General features: G+C 35.9%; 1 long non-coding RNA gene across 1 annotated transcript in view; it reads right to left on the reverse strand.

The window, feature by feature from the left end:
* Nucleotides 1–11855: 11855 nt before the first annotated feature.
* Nucleotides 11856–27546, reverse strand: part of LOC105733573 (uncharacterized) — a 93992-nt gene continuing 78301 nt past the window's right edge. The window contains exon 3 of the long non-coding RNA XR_010339600.1: nt 11856–12292. This is a non-coding gene — a long non-coding RNA (uncharacterized LOC105733573). The remainder of the gene's footprint in view (nt 12293–27546) is intronic.

The following is a 27546-nucleotide window of genomic DNA, read 5'->3' on the forward strand; positions in this document are numbered from 1 at the left end:
GTTTACTACAATATTTTTATATATTTTAAATTTTTAATAATCAGTTATATCATGATTTACTAATTTATTGGATATTTAGAGTTTTTCCCAAGGATATTTTATTCATATATGTCCCAATTCCAGAAGAAAAATTGAAACCCAGTGATTTTGTGACTGTGTGTATTGTGACTATAACATTCTTTCATTGGAAACTCAGGAAGGGAACAACTAGGGTCCAAACAGCCAAATGTGGAGGTCTAAAATATAAAGTTTTTTTTTTTTTTAAACTGCCACATTCATTCCCTTTAGCATCGCAAAGTTTGAGCTCATATTCTGGTTGGCTGTATAATGAAGTGGCAAACGCTGCATCTCAGACATCAGAGGGTATCATTCCCCTCAGGAGAACAGTTGTCGAAGCCGCATTAATTCATGTGCTTCATGAGTTTCCAGAGGTAGATTCATGACAACCTCTGGTAGGACCAGAACAAACACAGCAACGCACTTTGAGTCAGTATCGCCAGTTAGTTTTCCAGCAAGTCAATGAAAAGACCTTTCAAAGTTGCCATTGCTTCTGGCAGAAATATCATAGTACTAGAGATATTTGTTTCATTAGAAGACAATGAATTTTGCCTGAATTTTCCTGTCTTTGCTATCCATTACTGAAGCAGCTACATTGTCTAGGGTAAATACCCAGGTTTCATTGTCCAGTGCCACGAAAATTTAGGAGCAGTGGTTTAATAGGCAAGAGAAAGAGAAAGGAAAACAGCTCTCTCCAGTGACAGAGAGGGGGAGTTCTGAGAGTAAAAGGCCTGCTGGTGGTAGATACGCTGGGTTTTATAGTCTGGCTTGGGTAGGTGGTGTTTACTTAGGGCTCAGAGATTGGTTTAATCGGGTATGATGTTTACAAAGGGCACTGGGAAAGGCTGGCTGCCCCACCCTCATCTTTTTATGAACTTTCCCCTTGGCCAGTGCCATCTTGTCTGTTCCTTAATGTACACGTGGCTGGCAGAGAAGGGAAGATGGAGCTGCCATTTTGAACATGGTTGGCACCACTGCTGGCATCTATGTCTACAGCTCAATTTTACAGGCTGCTCTTTGTTAGAAAGCAAAATGATTTGGGACTGCTTTTCATTAAAAGGAAAACTTTACCAAGCACTTCTGTACCCACACTATCTGCCTAACTCCAGTGTCATTACATTGTCACACAATGTGATGGGATATTTCCATACATTGGCCTCTGACCTCAGTGCCAATTGGGTGCATACTTATACACTCTTATCAGACATGCTAATGGTACACTGGACTTGGATTCAACAGCCATTTATCACACCACCAAGTGTATATTCAGTACATTGAATTTAAAAGGTCTAGTGTTGGTAGAAAACACAGGTGATGGACCTCAATAACTAAAGTGACTTATACTTCTCAAAATCACCAAATGACATTGACATTTCTTGAATACAGGTTTACCAATACTACCATCACCAACCAAAACATGTTTAAGTAAAACTTAGGAATGTCCTTGGGCAGCCATCATAAAGATTCTTCCAGAAGTATCTGTTCCTCACCTGACTGAGCCGAAATATATTTGTTTTTACCTCTTAGTTCATGATTGAACATAAGAACACTTAAAATGTCAAATATTGCAGCATGAATATGCCTTTAGATATTTTCATGATGAAACTTAAAAATGATGAACTATTTGAATTAAAAACTCTCCAACTCATTAGGATTGTATGCATTATCTCATATATTTCTTAAGAAGCTACTAGGTGCCAGGCACTGTTTTACATGCTGGAAAGAAAGCAAATAAAATTCCTGCATTTATGAAGCATATCTTTTTCACAGACCATTATTAAGGAGTCACTGCCTCCTGAGATGAAGTTGGTAATGCCAGGAAAATGACCAGTACTGGAAAAAATCTTGACCAGACACTGGAAACTCTTTACATTCTATTCTGGGTTCACCTCTATTGACATAGAGTGAGCAGATACAAAGATGCCAGAAGAGGAAATCAAGAACTTCTAAAATGAGAGAGAGAGGGGGAACCTATGAAGCAAACACTGATTCTCTGATCAGTGAGCAAGTTCCCAATTTTGTGTATCTGGGGACTGGGGAAATTTGTTGGCTAAAGGAAAGAGGGTGGGAGGGAAACCAGCAAGACTGAGTTAGATACACTCTACAAAAAACTCTACCATGTAAGAAAGAAGACAACAATGCTTAACATGCAGTAAAATCTGGATGTAAATCAGAGTTCAGATCAGAACAAAAGCCACACATTGCCAAAGTAGAAGCAAAAGTTGGAATACTGGGTTTTATGACTGGTTTTGAACTAGGAAGTGGCTCAGGCTTTTAAAATTTTGTGGGGTAGTTTTTGGTGGTGGGAGGAAGCAGAAGCCAATACCTCAGAAACCACAGAGGGCCATGAGGAGTGAGGAAGTTTCATGGAAAGCTAAGGGCCAATACTGTCGAATTGGATGTTTTTTTAATCCAACAAGAACAGTCACTAAATTTAGAGGGTCAGCCCTATGTTTCACACTGCATTTCAAGGATGAGAAAGCAGGGCCACAGCTTTGGAATTATTCTCTATCTTGTCTGGATGGGAAAAGGAAAGTCATTTGGGAGCCTGCCAAACATTGTATAGAGAATACAAAAGTGAGCCTAGCAAGAAAATAGATGAATTTTCCCCAAGGAAAATAGACGAACAAAAGGAAGAAGAAAAGACTAGAGTATATGACAGAGACAGAACATATTAACTTGCATCCCTTAAACAGTCTTTCATTACATCCTTGACTACATTATTTGGATAATTTACCACTGTTGTGTCAAAAGAAGCCAAAGAAAAGGACAGGTTTTGAAAAGGGGCTCAGAAGAAGTTAGAGAAACACAGACCTTTGTATATTTTCCTGTCATAAAATACTAGTTTGGGATGAAACAAAATGGATTTGAACTTGGTTAAAGGAAAGGAAGTGAAATGAAGGGTGGCTCGTCATTCAGTTGCACAGTGCCTGTGGATTTCAGCCAAGCCACAAATGTTGCATTACCAGCATAATGCTCCCCTACCAGAAACTTGATGAATCTTTGTGGAATTGTGCTCACTGCACGTGGGTTGGCCCCTTATAACACATGAAGAGCTACTTTTGTCATATAATTTTTGTCCCCTTAGATGAGAGTGACTCCAATCAATTTCTCTTGAAACTTGAAGTGAAAAACTGTAAGGCATGAATAAACAATTTCTTCTGAATTGATATAGTATCATCTTGATCTTGAACATGCATCTTCAAAGTGGAAAGGAGAATTTTAGAAAGGTTTATGTGAAACATTGAGTGAAACAAAAATCTCTGATTTCCTTCCGTAAATGGCTACCCTTTAATGGTAATTTCATACTGAGACAGAAATGGTTGCCTGGCTCATCAGCTCATGAGGTTCCAAATATTAGCTAGGCATGAAGAATGATACAGTCACTAGCTATGAACTGAAAGAAAGGATTTTTTTTTTTTTTCTGCATCCTTAAGGCCATACTGTGATTCAAACACACACAGACATACAGGCACACATACAATCTCCAATGACATCAGTCGAAACTTCCTGTGAGCAACTGGGAAAGGGACTTGGCTCAGAATTCCAGAAACCCAACCTGAGATTTTAAACCACACTTCCTTCCAGTGCTTTGCAATTGATTTAAGTTCAATGAAATTATCATTGTCCCTGGTTCCAATAGCAAACTGAAGGGAGAATTGAATTAGGAAGGAAAAACATTTTGTTGGATAAAAAGATATGACTCCATGAAAACATTTCAGAGGGGCCCCAAAGAGATGAAATTCAAAGGGCTATTCCCATGATCTGTCAGGTTACCTGGAAACAGATGTTCCATGGAGCTATGGCAGTGGCTGAGGGTGAGCAGAGATGGGAAGATGAGGGCAAAGACACAGTGACACCTTTTCTTTCCCTCAGCATTGTTTGTATTCTTGAAACTAAAGCTAAACTATCTGGCAAAAGGAGAAGAGGAGAGAGAAAGTCACAGTGTATTTCCATTTCTTGTCCAGTTTCCAGGCTCTTGTCAGTAGAGCTGAACCTTGGATGGCCTAGCAACTCCTTATGGAGGATCTGCTTGGCAGAGTGAAGGAGCTTGTGTTAAAGGACAGCCTTCTGTGGCTCTCAGTCCACAAGCTGTCCATCCCCTCTGACCTCCATCAGTATTACAGTGATGGTAGCAAGATAAAGAACATTCTCCTTCTCATCAAAAATATAAGAATTTGGCGTAAGGCAGACACCAGACAGTGCCTCCTTGGCCAAAGCCCAGTCTGGCGATAGGAATTTGTTTGCAAAAAGAAAATAAAATCTACCCTGTGCCTCAAACAGTGGACGGTCTAAGTCCACACACACAGCAGCTTCTCCATGACTGACAAATAGCATAATTAGTGGATTGTTGGTATAGTAATGTGAAAATGTCCATTAAAGATGATATGGCTTAGCCAGGCATGGTGACAAATGTCTGTAGCCCCAGTAACCCAGGAGGCTAGGGTAGGAGGATCATTTGAGGCTATAGTGTACTTTGATCATGCCTGTGAATGGCCACTGCACTCCAGCCTGAGCAACATATCACGATCCCATCTTTAAGAAAAATAGATAACATAGCTTATCAGTTACCAACACTGACATAACCAGAATACCTGACTCTAGTAGACTTTGAATTGCATTATAATGTGGTATCAGTTAATTGCCAAAATTAGTTTTTTGACATGGGGTTCTGAATTATAGGGTGCTGAAAAAAATTGCCTATGGTATAGTCAACTATTTTTGAGAGTAGTCAACTAAAGAATTCAGGTCTCCTGTTGGCTATTCCAGGCTTAATGACTTACCTTTGGTAGACACAGTGCTTGTGTTGGATTTCATACAAGTTGGCATGAAATCCAGAAATCTTTGAACAGATGGCCCCCAAGGCCATCTGTGTCCTTAAGAATTCGATGAAATGTCTTTTGCTAATGAGATGTATGTGAAGGGGAGAAAGTTTCTCAAATTTTAGAGAAATGTCTGTGGATATACCCAGGCCTGCCACCACCTCACAAACAGCCTCATTTGAAGGCTTCATTTCTGGGGTACCCCTGAAAGTCTTATCTGCGACCATATCTAAGAAAACCTCTCAATTCCTCAAGAGTTCTGAGGCTTTCAAAGAATATCCACAGCAGTGTGGAAGCTCTGCTTTCTAATGGAACTTCCTGAAGTTGTGAGCCTTATTTTAATTATTTTTATTTGACACATAATATACATATTTATGTGATACAGTGATATTTTCATACATGTCTACAATGTGTAATGATCAAATCAAGGTAATTACATATCCATCACATGACACATTTATCATTTCTTTGTGTTGGGAGCATTCAAAATCCTATCTTGTAACTATTTAAAAATACATAGCAAACTACTGTTAATTATAGTCATCCTACAGTGCTATAGAGCACTAGAACTTATTCCTCCTATCTGGCTGTAATTTTATATCCATTAACCAACCTTTTTCATCTTCCCCTCCCCTTCCAAACTTCTAACAACCATAATTCTATTTTGATGAACTTAACTTTTTTTAGTTTCCACATGAGTGAGACATGCAATATTTATCTTTGTTTATTTTACCTAACATAATATGCTCCAGGCTCATCCATGTTGCCATGAATGACAGGATTTCATTTTTTTTTAATGGCTGAACAGTATTCAACTGTGTATATGTACCACATTTTCTTTGTCTACCCATCTGTTGATGGACATTTAGCTTCATTTAATATATTTTCCATTGTGAGTAGTGTTGCAATGAAACAAGGAGGTTGAGATACTGATATCCTTACCTTTGACAAATAACCAGCAGTGGGATTGCTGGATCATGCGGCAGTCCTGTTTTTGGTTCTTTGAAGAAGTTCTACACTGTTTTTCATAATTGATGTACTGATACATTTCCAACAACATGTAAGAGCTTCCTTTCTCTGCATCCTCATAAGCATTTACTTTTTTGTCTTTTTGACCATAGCCATTCTAACTAGAGTAAGATGATACCTCATTGTGTGGTTCTGATTTGCATTTCCCTTATGATTAGTGATGTTGAGCATTTTTTCATTTACTTGTTGACCATTTGTATGTCTTATTTGGGAAACGTCTATTCAGGTATTTTGCCCATTTTTAAATCATATTATTTGATTTTGTTGCTGCTGTTTCAATTCCTTTTAGATTCTGAATATTAGTTTATGGCTAGATGAATGCTTGCAAATATTTCCTTCTGCCTTACAGGTTGTCTCTTCACTTTGCTAACTGTTGTCTTTGCTATGCAGAAACCTTGGTTTGTCATGATTCCATTTGTGTATTTTGCTTCTGTTGCCTGTGTTTTTGAAATCTTAGTCATAAAATCATTGCCTAGCCTACTAATTTTTAGTGATATATTTAAGTCTTTAACCATTTTGAGTTTATTTTTGTATACAGTGAGATATAGGAGTCTAGTATCATTCTTCTGCATATGGGTATCCAGTTTTCCCAGCACCATTTATAAAAGAAAGTATCCTTTCTCCAAAGTAAATTCTTGATATCTTTGTCAAAATTCAGTTGGTCTTAAGTATAAAGATTTATTTCTGAGTTCTTTATTCTATCCCATCGGTCTATATGTCCTTTTTTATGTCAGTTCCATGCTGTTTTGGTCACTATACCTTCATAGTATATTTTGAACTCAGTGTGATACTGCCAGTTTTGTTCTTTTTACTCAGTATTGCTATGGCTCATCAGGGTCTTCTGTGGTTCTATACAAATTTTAGAATTGTGTTTTTTATTTCTGTAAAGGATGTTATTGATATTTTGATAGAAACTGCACTGAATCCATAGATTGCTTTGGGTAATATGGTTATTTTAACAATATTCTTATAATCCACGAGCATGGAATGTCTTCCTATTTGTGCACGTGTGCACTCTTTAATTTCTTTAATTAGTGTTTTAGAGTTTTTCTTGTGGAGATCTCTTACCTCATTGGTTAAATTTGTTTTTAGCTATGGTAAACAGGATAGCTCTGTTAATTTCTTTTTCAGATATTATGTTGTAGAAATATAGAAACACTACTGATTTTTTATTTAATTGAGAAGAAGGCTTGCTCTGTTGCCCAGGCTGTAGTGCAGTGGTGTGGTGTGGTCTGGGCTCACTGCAAACTCTGCTACCCGGGTTCAAGTGATTCTTGTGCCTCAGCCTCCCGAGTAGCTGGGACTATAGCTGTGCACCACCATGCTCAGGTAACTTTTTTGTATTTTCAGTAGAGATGGGGTTTTGCCATTTTGGCCAGACTGGTCTTGAACTCCTGACCTCAGGTGATCCGCCTGCCAAAGTGCTGGGATTACAACTACTGATTTTTGTATGATGACTTTGAATCCTGTAACTCTACTGAATTATTAGTTCTAAGAGGTTTTTTTTTTGGGGGGGGTCTTTAAGGTTTCTACAAAGAGGGACAATTTGACTTTCTCTTCTTCAATTTGAATGTCCTTCATTTCTTTTTCTTGTCTAATTGCTCTGGCTAAAAATTCCTATAATATCGTGAATAGGAGTGGTGAAAGTAGGCATCCTTATCTTGTTCTGGTTGTTAGAGAAAAAGCCTTTAGTTTTCTGCCATTCATTATTAGGTTAGCTGTGGGTTTGCCTTTTTTGTATTGAGGTCTGTTCCTTTTATGGCAAATTTGTTGATTGTTTTTCTTATAAAGTGATGTTGAATTTTATCAAATGCCTTTTGTCTATTGAGATGGTTATATACTTTTTGGTTTTCATTCTATTGATATGATGTATCACATTTATAGATATGGGTATTTTGAACTATCTTTCCAGCTCTGGGATAAATCCTGCTTGAACATGCTGTATTATCTTTGTGATGTTGTTGGATTTGGATTGCTAGTATTTTGTTCAGGGTTTTTGCATCTTTGTTTATCAGAGATATTAGTCTGTAGGTTTTTGTTGTGTTGTTGTCCTTGTCTAGTTTTTCTTTCTTTAAAAAAAGTTATAGGACTGGGCGGGGTGGCTCACGCCTATAATCCCAGCACTTTAGGAAGCCGAGGCAGGTGGATCACAAGGTCAAGAGATCGAGGCCATACTAGTCAACATGGTGAAACCCCGTCTCTACTAAAAATACAAAAAATTAGCTGGGCATGGTGGCGCATGCCTGTAATCCCAGCTACTCAGGAGGCTGAGGCAGGAGAATTGCTTGAACCCAGGAGGCAGAGGTTGCGGTGAGCCAAGATCGCGCCATTGCACTCCAGCCTGGGTAACAAGAGCAAAACTCCATCTCAAAAAAAAAAAAAAAAATTATACTTTAAGTTCTGGGATACATGTGCAGAAAGTGCAGGTTTGTTATATAGGTATACACATGCCATGGTGGTGTGCTGCACCCATCAACTCATCATCTACATCAGGTATTTGTCCAAATGCTATCTCTCCCCTAGCCCTTCACCCCCAAACAGGCCCTGATGTGTGGTGTTCCCCTCCCTGTGTACATGTGTTCTCATTGTTCAACTCCCACTCATGAGTGAGAACATGCAGTGTTTGGTTTTCTGCTCCTGTGTTAGTCTGTTGAGAATGATTGTTTTCAGCATCATCCATGTCCCCGCAAAGGACATGAACTCATCCTTTTTTATGGCTGCATAGTATTCCATGATGTATATGTGCCCCATTTTCTTTATCCAGTCTATCAATGGGCATTTGAGTTGGTTCCAAGTCTTTGCTATTGTGAACAGTATTCAATAAACATAAATGTGCATGTGTCTTTAGGCAGAATGATTTATAATCCTTTGGGTATATACCCAGTAATGTGATTGCTGGGTCAAATGGTATTTCTGGTTCTAGATCCTTGAGGAATTGCCATACTGTCTTCCACAATGGTTGAACTAATATACACTCCCATCAACAGTGTAAAAGTATTCCCATTTTTCCACATCCTCTCCAGCATCTGTTGTTTCCCGACTTTTTAATGATCACCATTCTAACTGGCGTTAGATGGTATCTCATTGTGGTTTTGATTCACATTTCTCTAATGACCAGTGATGATGAGCTTTTTTTCATGTTTTATGGCTGCATAAATGTCTTCTTTTGAGAAGTGTCTGTTCATATCCTTTGCTCACTTTTTGATGTTTTTTTTTCTTATAAATTTGTTTAAGTTCCTTGTAGATTCTGGATATTAGCCCTTTGTCAGATGGGTAAATTACAAACATTTTCTCTCATTCTGTAGGTTGACTGTTCACTCTGATGGTAGTTTCTTTTGCCATGCAGAAACTCTTTAGTTTAATTGGATCCCATTTGTCTATTTTGGCTTTCTTTGCCATTGCTTTTGGTGTTTTAATCATGAAATCTTTGCTCATGCCCATGTCCTGAATGGTATGGCCTAGGTTTTCTTCTAGGGTTTTTATGGTTTTAGGTATTACCTTTAAGTCTTTAACCCATCTTGAGTTAATTTTTGTATAAGGTGTAAGGAAGCGGGGTAGTTCGTTTTCTGTTACATTTCAGTAGTGAAGCCATCGGATCATGTACTTTTCTTTGTTGGGAAATTTTTTATTACTCATTCAATCTTGTTACTTCTTGTTGGACTGCTCTGGTGTTAGGTGTATATATATTTACAATTGCAATATCTTCTTGCTGAATTTCTTTTTGTCATTACATAATGACATTCTTGGTCACTTTTTATGTTTTTAAAGTATATTTTGTCTGATGTAAGTATAGCTACTCCTACATGCTTTTGGTTTTTGTTTGCCTGGAATATCTATGTCTTCACTTTCAGTCTATATGCATCTTTATAGGTGAAATGAGTTTCCTGTAGACAGCATATAGATGGCTTTTGATTCTTATCCATTTATCCAATCTATATCTTTTCACTGAGAAATTTATACCATTTGTAGTCAAATTGTTATTGACAGGCAAGGACTTATTCCTATCATTTTGTTAATGATTTTATGGTTCTTTTAAAAATGCATTCCTTTTTGTCTTACAGTTTATCCTTGTGGCTTTTTAATGGTGAAAACTTTTGATTCTTTTATCTTTGTCAGTGATTTGTGTATCTGTTCTACAAGTGGGTTTTATACTTTTCATAATGGAAGATATGATCTCATCACTTCTACAGATAGAACTATCTTAAAAATTTTTTGTAGGGTTGGTCTAGTGGTGATAAATTCCTTCAGTTTTACTTATCTGGGACAGACTTTGTCTACTTTTTTCCTGAGATTGCTTTGCTAAATATGGTATTGTCTGGCAGTTATTTTTCTCTTGGCAACTAAAATACATCATCCCATTTGTTTCTACTGAGAAAACCTTCATGAGTCTGATGGGGATTCCAGTATATGTGACTTGATGCTTTTCCCTTGCTGTTTTTTAGAATTCTTTTTTATGTTTAACAGTTTCACTACAATGTATTTCAAAGAAAACCTTTTTGGGTTGACCCTACTTATGGGTCTTCGAGCTTCCTTTATCTGGATGTCTATATTTGCGTCCAAGACTTGGGAAATTTTCATCTACAATTTCATTATGTTTTCCATGTCATTTCCCATATCTTCTTCTGGAACTCCTAAAATGCAATTTTTTTTTCCCACTTAATGGTCTCCTATATAGCACATAGCTTTCTCCATCCTTTTTCATTCTTTTTTGTATGACCGGTTATTTCAAGAAGAGACCCTTCTTCAAGTTGCAAAATTCTTTTATCTGCTGGATCTAGTCTATTGTTGAAGTTTTCAATTATATTTTTATTTATTGATTCAATTTCTCATTCAGATCATAAAATGTTTTCCAAATTTTGTTAAATTATCTATATTCTTGTGTATTCTGCTGAATTTCCTTAAAATCTTTATCTTCTTCAGGTATCTTCTTCATAAATTTTTTTCATTTGTGTCAACTACTATAGGATTGTATTTCTTTGAAGGTGTCATGTTTTCTTTTTCATTTTTCTTCTGTTTCTATGTTGATATCTATGCATTTGAATAAAACAGTCACTTCTTCCAATTGTATGGAGAAGATTTTGTAGGAAATTATTTTTCCCTTTTGATGTATCTGGGTCAGTTGGGTAGGGTGCTTTGGTTTTGTTGCTGGGCACAGTGATATAGTATCTGTGATTTCTTTGGCTGTAATGAATGTGCATGTTGTGAGTGCCTCAGTGGTAGAGGCTATTGTTTGTGGAGGCTGTGGCATGCCTTTTCTTGGAATAAGAACGCAGAAAAGCCTGGTTTTGTGGCTTCTAGGGGGAACATGAAGGTGTATAGACCCTCTGCTACAAGACAGGGCAGGGTTGCCAGCAGTGATAGGCCACAGATCAGTTAGTCCATGGGCCGCTGGGAAGTGTGTGCAGGTGCCAGTAGTGGTGGCAGCCAGTCCTGGGTGGTGAGCCTTATTTTTAAATAGAATAGGCCAGTGAGAAAAGCATAGACATAATTTGTTTTTAAGGGGCTCAGAAATATAGGAAATAAAATGAGGTGAGAAAATTTATAATGACATAAAGTATTCAAATGGCACTGCAATAGAAATATGTAGAGTAAAAGTTACATAAAGTTTGAATGAGACCTGGGGTAGAGAATGTAAGGCTAAACACATACAGATGAATGGGATAGCCTCACCTAGTGGTTGTGACTACAGTTTCTGAAGTCAGACCTGGATTTGAATCCCAGCTCTCTTATTCATCAGAGATGTAGCTTTATGAATGTTACTTTAAGATGTGCTAGCCTAATTTCTTCATTTATTAAAGAGAATAGTAAACTACCCTCATAGAATTTCACAAAGCTTTTCAATGAAATTGTGTATGTATGTAACTTGGTATGAAGACTGGCACAGAGTAAGTGTTCAATAAAATGCTGGTGAAAATTATCTTGAAATAAAGTATTCACACTCTGAAGAAGAGTAAACAGAAGGGACAGTTTATTTGGTGGAAATAATAGAAAGCTTAGGTATAAGAAATAGCATACAAAATGCCAAAAGTTATGGTGAACCATAGTATGTGAAAAAAAAAATTAGCACACGTTGATTTTTCGGTGGAAAGTATATTTATAAATAAGAAATTCTTGGCTGGGCATGGTGGCCTATGCCTGTAATCCCAGCACTTTTGGAGGCCGACATGGGCAGGTCAGGAGTTTGAGACCAGCCTGGCCAACATGGTAAAACCCCATCTCTACTAACAGTACAAAAAATTAGCCGCATGTGGAGGGACACACTTGTAATCCCAGCTACTTTGGAGGCTGAGGCAGGAGAAACACTTCAACTCAGGAGGTGGAGGTTGCAGTGAGCCGACATCGCGCCATTGCACTCCAGCCTGGGCAACAGGGTGAGACTCCATCTAAAAAAAAAAAAAAGAATATTCTTTTGCTGAAGGCTATATAAAATTTAACATTGATCCTTAGATTACATTTTTGAGTTACAGCCAATTCTAGGTAAATTTTTTATAAATTGGCTCTTTTTCTTCCTTGCTGCACTAATTTTGGCTATTTAACTACTTACTAAGATTTTTACCAAAAGTACTTACATGAAGAAGAGGTTAAAAGTTAAATAATCTTGAATTGCCAGGTGGTTATAATGCTACCAGGTAAAGAATAATCACAGCACCTGCTCAATTAAAGAACATACTCTATTAGAGTATGTTAGACAATTTTGATCCTGGTTCCTAGTGAAATCTTTAGACACTATGCCTTCAACATGACCTGCACCAGGTGCATATGCTCAATTTCATGAAATGAAGCTTTTGAAGGTTATCAAGTATAAACATTGTGTTAGGTTTAAGAACCCTCTCATGCTACTGGTAGCTAGTCAGACATTAGCAAGGGCTCCCCACCAGAAATGTCAGGTGACGATCAAATGATGGTCAGGCAGTTGTCATACTGTCTCTCTAAAATAACTGGTCATAGCTGGTGGTAGAGAAAGGCAGTCTCCCAAAAGAAAGAAACACCTAAAATGTGACCAGCAGCTTCCTGTTAAGATCTCAGGAGGTGGGTGAGTGGGCTCACACATGCACACTAAGAGGCAAAATGGTAGAATTTAACAGGTATGTTACCTACTAAAGACATCTGACTGGTAAGGGAAGAACGCCTCAAGTGAGTATGCATATAGCTTTAGTAAGCACACTGTGCTACTAAATTTACGACAACATTCTGTGAATGAATACACAATTCTAAAAAAAATTGTGTAACCCCAAAGAAGTCGGGAAAAGGAGACATACAATAGAACAAAAACCAGAATGGTAGATTTATGTCCTGATATATCAACAATTTGACTAAATGGTGTAAAGTGTTCCAGTTAAAAGACAACAATTGGCAAAGGAGAACATCCCCAACCCTGTGTGCTTTGTAAGAAACTCATTTCAAATAAAATTACATAGGCATGTTGAAAGTAGAAAAATGGAAAATATGTCATGCATCAAAAGAAAGCATGAATGGCCATATTATTATTGGATAAAGTAGACTTCAGAGCCACAAAAACTTTCAGAAACAGAGAGAAACATTATATAATGATAAAGGGCCAGTCCACTAAAAGGATGTAGCAACTACAAATAAGTAATAAGCAACAGAGCTATAAAATATGAAGCAAAAAGTGATAAAACTGGAATGAGAAATAGAGATATCTACATGTATATTTGGAGACTTAAACACTGCTTTCTCAATATTTGATAGAACTACATGGACAATCATCAAGAATATGGAAGAACTCAACATTATCATTCAACAGAATCTAATCAGCATTTACAGAACACTCCATCCAACAACAAAATAAATGTACTTTTCAAGTATCCATAGAATATGTACTAAAACAGATGTCTTGAACCATAAAAAAAGCTCAAAAATTTAAAATAATAGAAATTATGTAAAATGTGTTCTTCAATTGCAAAGAAACGTACGTAGAAATCAGTGACAGAAAAAGGAAAATCTCAAAATGCTTAAAAACAAAACAGACATTTATATAATCCATGAGCCAAAGACTAACTCTCCAAAAGAGTTAAAAACTGCATTAAATTTAATACAAATGAAAATTTAACATAAGATTTGTGTAACATAGCACAGAGAGGGAAATTATAGCACTAAATATACATATTAGTCAAGATAAAAAAAAATCCAAAGAAAGTATAAGGAATGAAATAATTACTAGCAGAATTCAATGAAATTGGAAACAAAATAATTGTCAATAAAACAAAGCTGTTTCTTGAATAGGTCAATAAGTTTGAGAAAATTTTATCGAAGACACAACATACCAGTATCAGTAATAGGAATTATCACTACAGACCCTGGGGACATCAATAGCATAATAATGAACAATCATAGGCACATAAGAGTTTGGGTGAAATGGACTACTACTTTGAACAACACAAACTACCACAATGCACCCAATATAGATAAAAGATCATTTACTACCCCAACTCACCCAATATATATAATAGATCATTTGAACAGCTATTAAGGAAGTTAAAATCTGTATTTAAAAATGACCCCTCATGTTTAGAAATATTAAATTGTGATGGTTTCAAGGAAAATGTATACAGACATGAGGCTGGTTTAATATTTAAAAATCAATGTAACCTATAGTAACAGGCTAAAAAAATTATGTCAGTGAAGTCAGAAAAACATTTGACAAAATTCATCACCCATTCATAATGAAAACTCACAGAAAAGAAATGAGGTAAAATTTCTAACTTAATAAAGGGGATCTACAATAACCCTATAGCTAATGCTAAATGATAAAAGACTGAAAACTTCCCTCTAGAACTGAGAACAAGACAAAGCTGTTCATTCTTACTACTCTTTTTCAACATAGTACTGGTAGGTCTACCCTGTGCAATAAGGTAAGAAATAAAAATTAAAGGGCACATTTTTCAGGAAGAATTACACTATTCCTGTTTGTAAGGACGGAATTTTCCATGTAGAAAATTCCAAGGCATGCACCAGAAGCAAAACCCTCCTGGAACGGAGTGAGTTTGACAGAGTCACAGGGTACAAGATAAACATATAGAAATCAATTTTATCTATATACTGGCAGTAAGTAGACACAAAAATTACAGTATTATTTACAATTGTTTAAGAAATTAAAACACAGATGTAGATCTATAAAACATGTACAGGACTTGAATGGGAATAATTATACAACACTGATGAAATAAATTCAAGGTCAATATAATAGAGATATTCTGTGTTCATGGATTCAAAGACTCAGCAGAGTAAAGATGTCAAGTCCTCAATGAACATGCATGCTTACTACAATTTTTATAAATAATACAAGGGTTTTGTTTTTTTTGCAGTTACAGATAAGAAAGAAAGCTGGAATAATAAGGTAAAAGGAATATGTATGTGATTTCAACACCTTATATAGCTACAGTAATCAACTATATGATCAATATATTGATATAGCCCAGTAAAACAGACTAGATGACCAACCAATACAATTATACAAGGATGCCCAACTCATTTTCAAAGGTAAAAAAGCAATCAATGGAAGAAAGATAGCCTTTTCAACAAATGGTGCTGAAGGAATTACACATTTATAGTCCACACCCACCTTTCAAAATTCTCAAACTATCACACCTTATAAAAAGTAAATTCTAAATGGTTCAAAAACTTTGATTTAAACAAAGTTATAAAACTTTTAGGGAAAAGATTGAGGTCAAAACAGAGTTCTTAGATTTACAACAAAAAGCACAATTCATAACAAAAAACATAAATTGGATTTCATTAAAATTTAAGAATTTGCTTTATGAAACACCCTCTTTTAAAAATTAAAAGACAAAGTACAGAGTGGGAGAGAATATTTGCAAATGATGTATCTGACAAATAGCCAGTATCCAGAATATGTAAAAAACTCTCAAAACTCAAGTAAAAAATAATCTTATTTAAAAAAGGGCAAAAGGCATGACACATTTCACTGAAAATGATATACTGATGGCAGATTACACATAAGATGTTTGATATCAGCAGTAAATGCAAACTAAAACCACCATGAGATATTACTACATACCTATCAGAATGGCTAAATTAAAAATATTGACAATAAATGCTGGTGAGGATGCAGATGTGTTAACTAATGTGTTGTCGGGAATATAAAATTATATAGCCACTCTGGAAAACTGTTCGGCAGTTTCTTAAATAATTAAACATGCAACTACCATAAGACCCAACAATATGGGGCATTTGTCTATCCTAGATAGAGGAACACGTGTTTACACAAAACCCAGCATGAGAATGTATGTTAATTTTATTCCTAAGAGCCAAAAAATAGAAACAACTCAATGTTGATAGGTGAATTGTTAAAATAACTGGCAAATTCATACCATGGCATAGTATTCAGTGCTCAAAAGGAACAATGATTTAATTCTCACTACAACTGGGGTAAGTTTTCAGAGAACTAAACTGAGTGAAAAAAACCTAATCTCCAAAGGTCATATGATGTGTGACTCCACTGATAACACCTTTACAAAATGACGTATTTATAAAAATGGAGAGCAGATTAGTGGTTGCGATGAAGTGAAAGGGAATTGAGCGTACCTACAAAAGGGTAACATGCAGGATCCTGTGGTAATGGAAATGTTCTGTATCTTCACAGTATTAATGAAAATATCCTGTTCGTGATACTGCATTACAGTTTTGCAAGATGCTACCATTGGGGGAAACTGTAAAGGATATGCAGATTCTCTTTGTATTGTTTCTTATCACTGCATGTAAATATACAGTTATATCAAAATAAAGGTATAATTTAAAAAAGAGAACAAAACTGGAAAACTCATAGATCTTTCCAACATTTTCTATAAAGCAACAGTAATGAAGAGTGTCAAATATTTAATTTTTGTGGTTAAAAAACCCACAACAAAGTTTGCCATCTTAAGTGTACAGATTAATAATGCTCAGTATCTTCACATTGTTTTCAAACAGATCTCCAAATTTTTTCATCATCTTTGAAATCTGAAACTGCAACCCTCCTTTTCTCCCTTCATCTTGTCCCTGTCACTACTATTATACTTGCCACCGCTGTGAATTAAATTACTTTAGTTACCTTAAGTGGAGTCATATGCCATCTTTTTTGACATGCATACCTTTCCTAAAATGTCTTTGATTCATACATGTTGTAGCATGTGACAAGACTTACTTTTTAAAGGGTGCAAAATATATATATATACACACCACATTTTGTTTATTCATCTGTTGAACATTTAAATTGCGTCCACCTTATAGCTGGTAGATAATGCTGCTATGATTTTGGTCGTGTCAGTATATTTTCGAGATTCCACTATCAATTCTTTTGGATAAATCTTCAGAAGTGGAATTTCTGGATCACTGGTGGTTCTATTTTTTAATTTTTTTGAGGAACTCCATATTGTTTTTCATAGTACTTGCATCATTTTGTAATCCCACCAATACTGTATAAGGGTTTTAATTTCTCCGTATCTTCACTAACATGTCATTTTCTGGTGGTGCTGTTTTGTTTTATTGAAACTAGCCATCCTAATGAGTGCAAGCTGATATCTTACTGTGGTTTTGATTTGCATTTCTCTGATTACTAATGATGCTGAACATCTCTTCATATGCTTGGTGGTCATTTGTATATCTTTGTTGGAGAAATGTCCAAGTTCCTTGCCCATTTTATAAAATTCAATCATTTGGGTTTTTGTTGTTGACTTGTAGGAGTTTTCAAATATATTCTGGATATTAACCCCTTATCAGATAATTGATTTGCAAATACTTTTTCCTACTCTTCAGGCTGAATTTCACTTTTTTGATTATGTGCTTTGATGCACAAAAGTTTTTAAGTTTAATGGACAGATGATCTTGGATATACAATAGAGTTATATCCTGGTAAATTCATCATAATTTAAAAAATATCATTGTCAAAAAAGCATTTAGTAAACATAATCTACTGAACATCAAGCTTAACCTAAGCAAAACCATCTAACACAAAACCTATTTTATAATAAAGTGTTGAGTATCTGATGTAACTTATTGAATACCAAACTAAAAGTGGAAAACATGATAGTTGTATGGGTACTTTAAGTACAATTTCTGCTAAATGTGTGTTGCTCTCCCACTATTATAAAGTGAAAGGTCAAACTTTCTTCAGTGGGGACATCTGTAGTCTCATTTGTGTATTGTTGCCTGTGCTTTTGGTGTGGTATCCAAAAAAATCCTTGCCAAATACAGTGTCAGCTTCTCCCGCATGTTTTTCTATGTGGTTTATAGTTTTAGGTTTTATATTTAGGGATTTATTCTGTTTTTAGTTAATTTTTGTATATGTTGTAAGTTAAACATCTTCATTTCTTTTTTGCAGGTAAATATATGGTTTTCTTGTATCATTTGTGGAAGAGATTGTCCTTTTTCTATTGAGTGGTATTGGCACCCTTAACAAGGATCATTTGTCTATATATGCAGGGTTTATTTTTGTAATATTTAGTAAGTCAGTATTTCAGTCTGTATGCCAGTACCATCCTATTTTGTTACTATAGCTTAGTAATATTGTTTAAAATAATAAAGTCCTCCAACTTTGTTCTTTTTCAAAATTTTTTTTGGATTTCATGAGATTTGATAAAGATATATATCTTTAAAGATTGGGTAGAATTCAGCCATAAAGCTTCTAGGATGTGGGTTTTTAATTTAAAAAAATTACTCACTTTCTTCATGATTCAGTCATGTAGGCTGTATGTTTCTTGGAATTTATCCATGTCTTTCAGGTTATCTGTTTTGTTGGTGTGCAATATATCCAGATATGTATAGATAGAGATATATAAATACATATATAGATACATGTAATTTTCTTTATTATACTTTAACTTCTGGGATATGTGTGCAGGTTTGTTACATAGGTATACATGTACCATGGTGATTTGCTGCACTCATCAACCCCTCATCTAGGTTTTAAGTTCCTCATGCATTAGGTATTTGTCCTAGTACTCTTCTCTCCCTTGCCCCCAACCCCCAACTGGCCCCTGTGTATGATGTTCCCTTCTCCGTGTCCATGTGTTCTCATTGTTCAACTCCCACTTGAGTGAGAACAATATTTATGTATTTTTCTTATATCTGCAACAGATTTTTAAGTTCAGTGCTTGGCAAAGTTCATTCCTAAGTATTTTATTCTTTTTAATTAGATTAGATAAAATTTCCACTACTATGTTGATTAGAAGTGCCAAGAGTAGGCATCCTTTTCTTGTTCCTGATCTTAAAGTTTTCACTTTTCACCACTGACTATATTAGCTGTGGGGTTTATTATGTTGAGGTAGTTTTCTTCTATTCCTAGATTGAATGCTTTTGTCATGAGAGTGTGTTGCTTGATTGCCTCTTCTACACAAATTGATATGATCATAGAGTTTTGTGCTTCATTCTGTTAGTGCTGTGTATAACACTGATTTTTGTATGTTGAACCATCCTGGCAATCTAGAAATTTCACTTGATTATAGTGTATAATCTTTTTAATGTGATAAATTTTATTTGCTAGTATCTTTTTTGAGGATTTTGATACCCATAGTCATCAGGGATATTGGACTGCTGTTTTCTTTTGGTATTTTTGACCCTCCTCTTTTATGTTTTGGAAGAGTCTAAGAAGAATTAATATTTGTCCTTTAAAGATTTGGTAGAATTCAGCCATAGTGGATTTTTCTTTAATAGGAAATTTTTAAAATTACTGAGTTTCTTCATGATTTAGTCATGTAGGTTGTGTGTTTGTTAGAATTTATCCATGTCTTTTAGGTTATCTATTTTGTTGGTGTGCAATTATTACAGTAGTTTTTTTAATCATCTTTTGCATTTATGTCCTATCTGTTATAATTTCTCCTTTCATTTCTAAATTTAGAGTGTTCTTTTTTTCTTAATCTAAAGCTTTGTCAAACTCTGATCATCTTTGAAAACTCAGATTGGTTGTTGATTTGAAATATTTTTTGATATACACATTTACAACTATAAACTTCCCTCTAACACTATTTTTGCTGCATCCCACCAGTTTTGATATGTTTTTATTTTCATTTGTGCTTTTCATTTGTGAAATTTCTAATTCCCTTTTTTATTTCTTTGATTCACTGTTTTTTTTTTAGACTGTTTTTTAATTTTCACATATTTCTGGATATTCCTGTTTCATTCCACAGTAATCAAAAGAGATACTTTGTGTAATATATATTTTTTGGGTTTGTTAAGTGTGGTATTTTAGTCTAATGTGATCTTGGAAAATGTTTCAAATATACTTTAACAGTGTTCATTCTATTGGGGGGAATGTTCTACACATGTCTGCTAGGTACTGTTGGTCTATGTAGTTGTTCAAGGGCTCTATTTCCTTGTTGATTCTCTGGTTGTGGTGTAGGCTATTTAAGTCTCCTACTATTTTGGTATTGCTATATATTTCTTGCTGCAATTCAAAGCACAAATATAATTGGTGTATCTTCTTGGTGAATTTAGCTTATGATATCTTATGACACAGTTTGATAAATTCTATTTTGTCTTATATTACTCCTGTACTGTTTTTGTTACCATTTTCATGAAATATGCTTTTTTATTCTTTCAGTCTATGTGTGTTCTTAGTTATAAAGTGAGTCCCTTATAGATAGCATAGGGTTAGATCCTCTTTTTTAATTCATTTAGCCAATCTATAATTAATTGGGGAATTTAACCCATTTACATTTAAAATAATTACTAATAGAAAAGGACTACTGCCCTTTTATTAATTATTTTCCCCAGTTCTTACAGCATTTTCCCCCTACTTTTGTCTCTTACTGCCTTTCCTTGTATTTCATTGATTTCTTTATAATGATATGCTTTGATTCCCCTCTTATGCCCTTTTATATATATTCTATAGATATTTTCTTCATGGTTATTAATGCAATTACATCAAACCTATTTGTCATTATCACTTTAAAATTGTATGACTTCAATCACATAAACTCTACATTGTTAGAACTTCACCCCTTCACTTTATATCACAAATTACATCTTTATACATTGAATATTAACATATAGTTTTTGTCACTTTAATACACTAAAATTATTCTCGCCTAGGTTACTAATTTCATCCATGCATTTAGTTTTACTAGAGAACTTACATTTCTATATAGCTTCCCATTGCTGCCTATCATCCTTTTATTTCAACTTGAAGGACTTCGTTTAGCATTTCTTGAAGGGCAGGCTCAAGAGTAATGAACTTCCTCAGATTTGGTTTATCTGGAAGTCTTAATTTATCTTTCTCTTTTGGAGATAATTTGGTTGGATGTAGTATTCCTTGTTGATAGTTCTTACTTTTAATTCTTTGATTATATCATCCTATTCTCTTCCATCCTGTGAAAAATATGATGATCTTATGGGAGCTCCCTTCCTTCTATGTGACAAATTGGCTTTTTTTTCTGCTTTCAAGAGTTTGATGATTATGTGTCTAAGTGTAGAGCTTCTTGATTCTGTATGTTCATTTCTTTCCTCAGATTTGAGTAGTTTTCAGCCATTATTTTTTAAAATAAGTTTTCTATCACTTTCTTCTCTATCTAGGACTATTATAATAAGTATATTGGTCTACTTGATAGTGTCCAATAAGTCTTTAAAGCTTGTTCACTGTTTCTCAGTTTTTTACTTTTTGCTCTCACAACTTGATGAATTCAAATCATCTGTCTCAAAGTTTGTTGATTCTCTCTTCTGCCTGCTCAAGTCTGTCTTGAATCTCTCTAATAAATTTTTCAATTCAGTTTTGTATTTTTTAGCTCATTTTTAATAGTTTGTATTTCTTGATATTCTTTTTGTTCATGCACCAGTTTCATTTAGTTATCTGTCTATTCTCTCTCTTCGCCCATTGAGCATCTTTATGATAGTTTTAAGTTCTTTGTTAGACAGTTCATAGATCTACATTTCTTAATGTTGATTATGGAGATTCATTGTTTGTTTTATGCATTTGGGTCATGATTCCCTGTTTCCTTTTATACCTTGTGAGAGATATATATGGTTGAAGTTAAGGCATTTGAGGAAAACTACCTCTCCTAGTCTTTGTGTACTGGCTTTATGCAGGTAAAGGCCATCACCAATCATCTCGGATCCTTTCTGATATCTTCCTCCTGGCATCTCTCTGTGAAACTACAGCTCTAATATGCTGCTTGCCTTTATTTTCAGCAGCTTCAAAACTTGGGTGCTGTTCTCGTCAGTGCTATGAATCAGGTGAGTCAGAAACCATTCCCTTGGGCAGCCAGTTGTTTAGAGTGTCTAGCTGTTAACTAAATTTTTGTGGGCTTAAATTCCACCAATCTAGCAAGGGCTTAGCTTAATTAAACTGGTTAATTTGTAATGAGTCGATGCAGAAATAGTCTTGCAGTCCTTAGGTCTGTTACAGAAATTAAGTGTAATTTACTTAGGGCTTTGAAGGCCCTTGGTCTTATGTAACTAAATTTCTAAGTTATCATTAGTTTAATGGAGAGATGTGTAGGAGGAGGGTAGAAGAAATATTAAGTAGGGGAAAGAATAGTATGGGTTTTGTGTTTTCAAATTGTCATTTTATTTTCATATTATTAGATGTGGGGAATAGTGCCACTGAGATGGAATAAATTAGGCATATGTAAAAGTACAGGTTAGGTAGGGTTATGATAGCTATAATGGTCAGGGTAATAAGGCTATTGTTTTTTGTAAATTCTTGGTTGATGATTTACTTAGGCAGGAACACTGTTAATGGAGGTAAATCTCCTAGGGATAGTAGAATTAGTGGAATTACAGGTGTCAACCATGTTAATTCGTTCAGGTATGAGACAGGGTCAGGGTCCTGGTGCTTATACTCAGGTTGGGTGCTAGAAATGCAGTTGTTGTTAAGATAATCAGGTTTAGAATGGTAATGTTTGGGTTATAGATTAGTACTGCTATTCTTCAACCTATGTGAGTAAGTGAGGAGTAGATAAGATTTTACACAGTTGTGTTTGGTTAAGCTCTCTTCAACCACCTCCTATAATGGATAGGACTGTGATAGGAGGATGTTCGTGTTTGTTGATGGGAAAATTCGAAACATAATCGAGATAAGGGCTAGTTTTTGTCATGTGAGGAGAAGTATGCCAGACATTAGAGAGGTTCCTTGAGTTACCTCTGGGAATCAGAAGTGAAAGGGGGCTATTATTAGGGTCATTATTATTAAGGATAAACATTGATTAATAGTGTTTATTATTCATTGTTTGGAGGACAGGTTATTGGAAAGGATACCTATCATGAGAATTATAGATATGGTTGCTTGTGTAAGGAAATATTTAGTGGCTGCCTCTGTAGGGAGGGTATTTATTTTTTAATTAAGATTAGGGTACGGGCTAATACGTTTATTTCTAGATCTCTTCAGATGAGAAATCAGTGTGAGCCTAGCACTGTGATAAGAGTTCCTGTGAAAATAAGGAAATAAATTGAACTTTTTCAGGGTATTGGCTTGATAGCTTCTTTAGCTGACCTTACTCTAGGACATTGTGTAACAGGTAGCATGGAGAATTTTGGATTCTCAGGGGTAGGTTCAATTCCTATAGGTCAAGAAATAAGAGGATTTTAACCTCTATTGTTCACTCTATCAAAGTAATTCTTTTATCAGACATATTTACTATGTTTGAGGTGGGATGCTGGAAATTAGGATAGACATTGAGATACATTATACGCAGAATGCTAGTGTAAGTGGCAGGAAATTTTTTCATAGAAGATATATGAGTTGGTAGTAGTGGAATCGCAGGTATACTGTTCAAATTCATAAAAATAGGGTGGTTAAAAGAAGGGTCTTAGTAATTAAATTTGCGGTATAGCATTCTGGTGAATATGCAGTGTGTAGTGTTCCTAGGATGACAGTAATAGGGCCTTTATTACAATAATATTCATGTATTCTGCTATAAAGAAGAGGGCACATGAGCCTGTGGCATATTCGATGTTGAAGCCTGAGACTAACTCTGCCTCTCTTTCTTTTAGATGAAAAGGGGCTCAGTTAGTTTCTGCTAGCATGGAGATAAATCATATTATGGCTAGGGACCACAACGGTAGGAGCAGTCAGAAGAATTCTTGCATTGTGATAAATGCATATAAGTTAAATGAGTCACTTATCAGTAGAACTGATAGCAGGATAATAGCTAGGGTGACCTCATGTGAAATTGTCTCAGCCACAGCTGGTGATGCACTGATTAGTGCATATTTTGCATTAGATGCTCATCCTGATCACAGAATGGATGGTTAGGCTTGATGTGGCTAGTATAAATAGGAGGCCTATGTTGAAATTAATTAGAGGATCTGGTATAGGGAGGGCAGTTCATCAGAGGAAAACTATAGAAAGGGCTAGGATTGGAGCAGTAATATAGAGGATAATAGTAGATGTTGAGGGCCCTAAGGGTTCTTTGGTGAAAAGTTTTATTTTCTGTGAATCGCTGAAGCAGCCCATAGGAACCTACAATGTTTAGTCATTTGAGTCATTTGCATAGTTGTATATAGCCTAAAAGTTTTTGTTGGATGACTGTAAGGAATACTACAGTGATTAAACTGGGAATAATAAGTAGGAGAAGGCTAATTATAGGCATAATGTTAAGAGGAGCTGAACCTCTGGTGATAAAGTTTTAAGTTTTATGCAACTGCCGGGTTCTGCCATCTTAACCAACCCTGTTCGTGGATAGGGTGTGTGATGATGTGTTAGACAGAGACAGCATCTGGAACGAGGGCACTTTATGAAGTGAGCTCTGTTTCTCTTGTCCATTTGTACTAGTAGAAATGTCAAATAGAAAGAAACCGACCTGGATTACTCCGATCTGAACTCAGATCATGTTAGGACTTCATCTGTTGAACAAATGAATACTTACTAGCGGCTACACCATTAGGATATCTTGATCCAACATTGAGGTCATAAACTCTATTTTCGATATGGACTCTAGAATAGGATGGTGCTGTTATCCCTAGGGTAACTTATTCCATGGATCAAATTATCGGGTCAAGTGTACTAACTTGCTTAGTCTAGTGTGGTCTTAGTTTAGGTTCTTCGGAGGCTGAATTATGCTCTGAGATCACCCCAACCAAAATTTTTAATGCAGGGTAAGTAGGCTAGGGCTTATAGGCCTGTTTGAGTTTCATTTGCATTAATGAGTTGAAGCATCATAGGGTCTTCTCATCTTATTTGTTTATATCTGCCTCTTCATGGATAGGTCAGTTTCACTGAACCTCATGTGGCCATTTATACAGGTCCCTACTTAGGGAACAAGTGATTATGCTACCTTTGCATGGTCAGGATATTGTGGCCATTGAACATATGTTACTGAGCAGGCAGTACCTCTCCTACCGGTAATGCTAGAGGTGATGGTTTTGGTAAACAGGTGGGGTGAGATCTGCCGAGTTCCTTTTACTTCTTGTAATCTTTCCTTGGAGAATTCCTGGGTTGGGTGAACAGTGTAAATAATAGGGTGCTTATTATATCATTTATTAATATTAGGCTGTTAACTGTCAGTGGATTATTAACTGTCAGTTCTCAGTGTAAAGTTATTCGTAGTTAATACACTATGCAGAATGTATAAGGGTTTGTCTTTGCTTTTTAATGCTTGATACAATTGTTTCATCTTTCCCTTATGGTACTATGTCTAGTGCACCAGGGTAAAAATTCCTATTGCCTATAGTTTTGTCTGAAAAGATAGTTTGAAAATATTTTTACCAAGGTTTGGGGCTAGAGTTGGCTCAAAGTGATCAGGTTGTGATGAAAACTGGGTGTAAGCTGGATGCTTTTCGTTAAGCTACACTTTGGTTTGTCCAAGTATGCTTACCATGTTATCTCCTCTCTAAGTGCATAAAAAATTCTTAGTAATAGTGATTTCTAGAGTAAGATTTGAGGAGGGTGATGGGCAGCGTGTGCGTGCTTCATGGGCTTATTCAAACAAGCACTCTGCTCTTGGTTTCCTGCTAAATCCTCCTTCAGCCCTTAGATTTCAAAAAGGTTGTCGTGAGATTTTCTGAACATAGAAAATGTAGCCCATTTCTTGTCACCTCATGGGCCGAGGTTTTATGTGTGTACTTTTGCTTACTCTATAACCTTTTTAGGGTTTGCTGAAGATGGTGGTATATAGGCTGAGGGCAAGAGGTGGTGAGGTGTATTAGGGTTTATCAATTATACAAAAGATTCCTCTAGAAAAATATCAAGCACTACCAAATCCTTTAAGTTTTTTTTTTTTCGAGACGGAGTCTCGCTCTGTCGCCAGGCTGGAGTACAGTGGCACGACCTCGGCTCAATGCAACCTCCCGAGTAGCTGGGAATACAGGCGCACACTGCCAAGCCCAGCTAATTATTGTATTTTTAGTAGAGACGGGGTTTCACCATGTTGGCCAGGATGGGCTCGATTTCTTAACCTCGTGATCCGCCCGCCTTGGTCTCCAAAGTGCTGGGATTACAGGCGTGAGCCACTGCACCCGGCCTCCTTTGAGTTTCAAGCTGTTGCTTGCAGTACTCTGGCAAATGGCTTTGTTAATGTAACTATTAGAGTTTAGGGCTAAGCATACTCTGGGGTATCCAATCCCAGCTTGGGTCTTAGCTATTGTGTCTTCAGGGTATTAAAGCCACTTTCATACTATATTTTATTTCAGCTGGAATTTTTTACAACTTAGATGGGGTTTAGCTTTATTGAGGGCAGATCTTAAACGCTTTTTAAGCTGAGTTCTATTAGCGCGGGTTAATCGTATGGCCACCATGGCTGGCACAAAATTGACTAACACTAAATATTAGTATAGCTTAGTTAAACTGCATTTATTACTAGAGATTTATCACTGCTTTTTCCCATGGGGGTGTGGTTGAGCAAAGTGTTTTGAGCTGCATTTGTGCATGCTTGATACCTGCTCCTTTTGATCCGGTGATCTAGAGGGCATTTTCACTGGAGCAGGGATGCTTACATGTGTAATCTTACTTAGGTTTGGTCCTGGCCTTTTTCTTGTCAGTGTCTTGCTTTGAATCAGAATCATTAAGCTACCTTAACTGCGTAAATAGTTAAGTGTAAAGTATGAGAAAGAAATAAGTATAAATAGTCGCTTACAGTTCTGGAAATGCAAGGTCTTTAAAGTTGAATTGGCAGAGGTTTGGCTGAAAGGATTACTTATAATTAGAGTATGATTGATTTAGGATATATATGGGGCAGTGCTTTCAGAGGGATATGCTCAAGGTATTGTATCAGGCTGGAAATTTAGTTATATTTGTTATACAAAATGGAGGATTAATTTAGTAGAAGGTCTTAAGATTTGTAGAGAAATTACATCAATTGAGGGGTAGCTGTTGGGGTGTTCGTGGTTAAAAGCTCTGACTGGGTTGCATTTTAGTCTCTTGTTTTTGGGGATTGGCAAGGGTATATTTACCTAGGTTGATGGTAAGGTCAGAGAGATGGGGGGTGTTGCAGATCTAATAGGAAATAGTTCTTGAAAGTGAGCGTACATGCATGGGTGAACGTCTATTGATTGTCCTTCAAACCCCTTATGGTTATTCTGCCAGCCCAGAATATTCAGTATAAGTTCAGCTTCTACAATTGATTTGGCAGGAATCAAATCCAAGTTCATTTACAGTAGATTCTGTAGGGAGCGGGCCTTCCTCGAGTGAGTGTTAGCAGCCCTCACAGGTAAAAATACCAAATGTATGACCGTGTTCCTATGACTGAGT

This window comes from Aotus nancymaae, unplaced genomic scaffold (genome assembly GCF_030222135.1).
Source record: "Aotus nancymaae isolate 86718 unplaced genomic scaffold, 86718_ANA_hifiasm-v0.15.2.pri h1tg000079l, whole genome shotgun sequence".
In the NCBI taxonomy this organism is placed as follows: Eukaryota; Metazoa; Chordata; class Mammalia; order Primates; family Aotidae; genus Aotus; species Aotus nancymaae.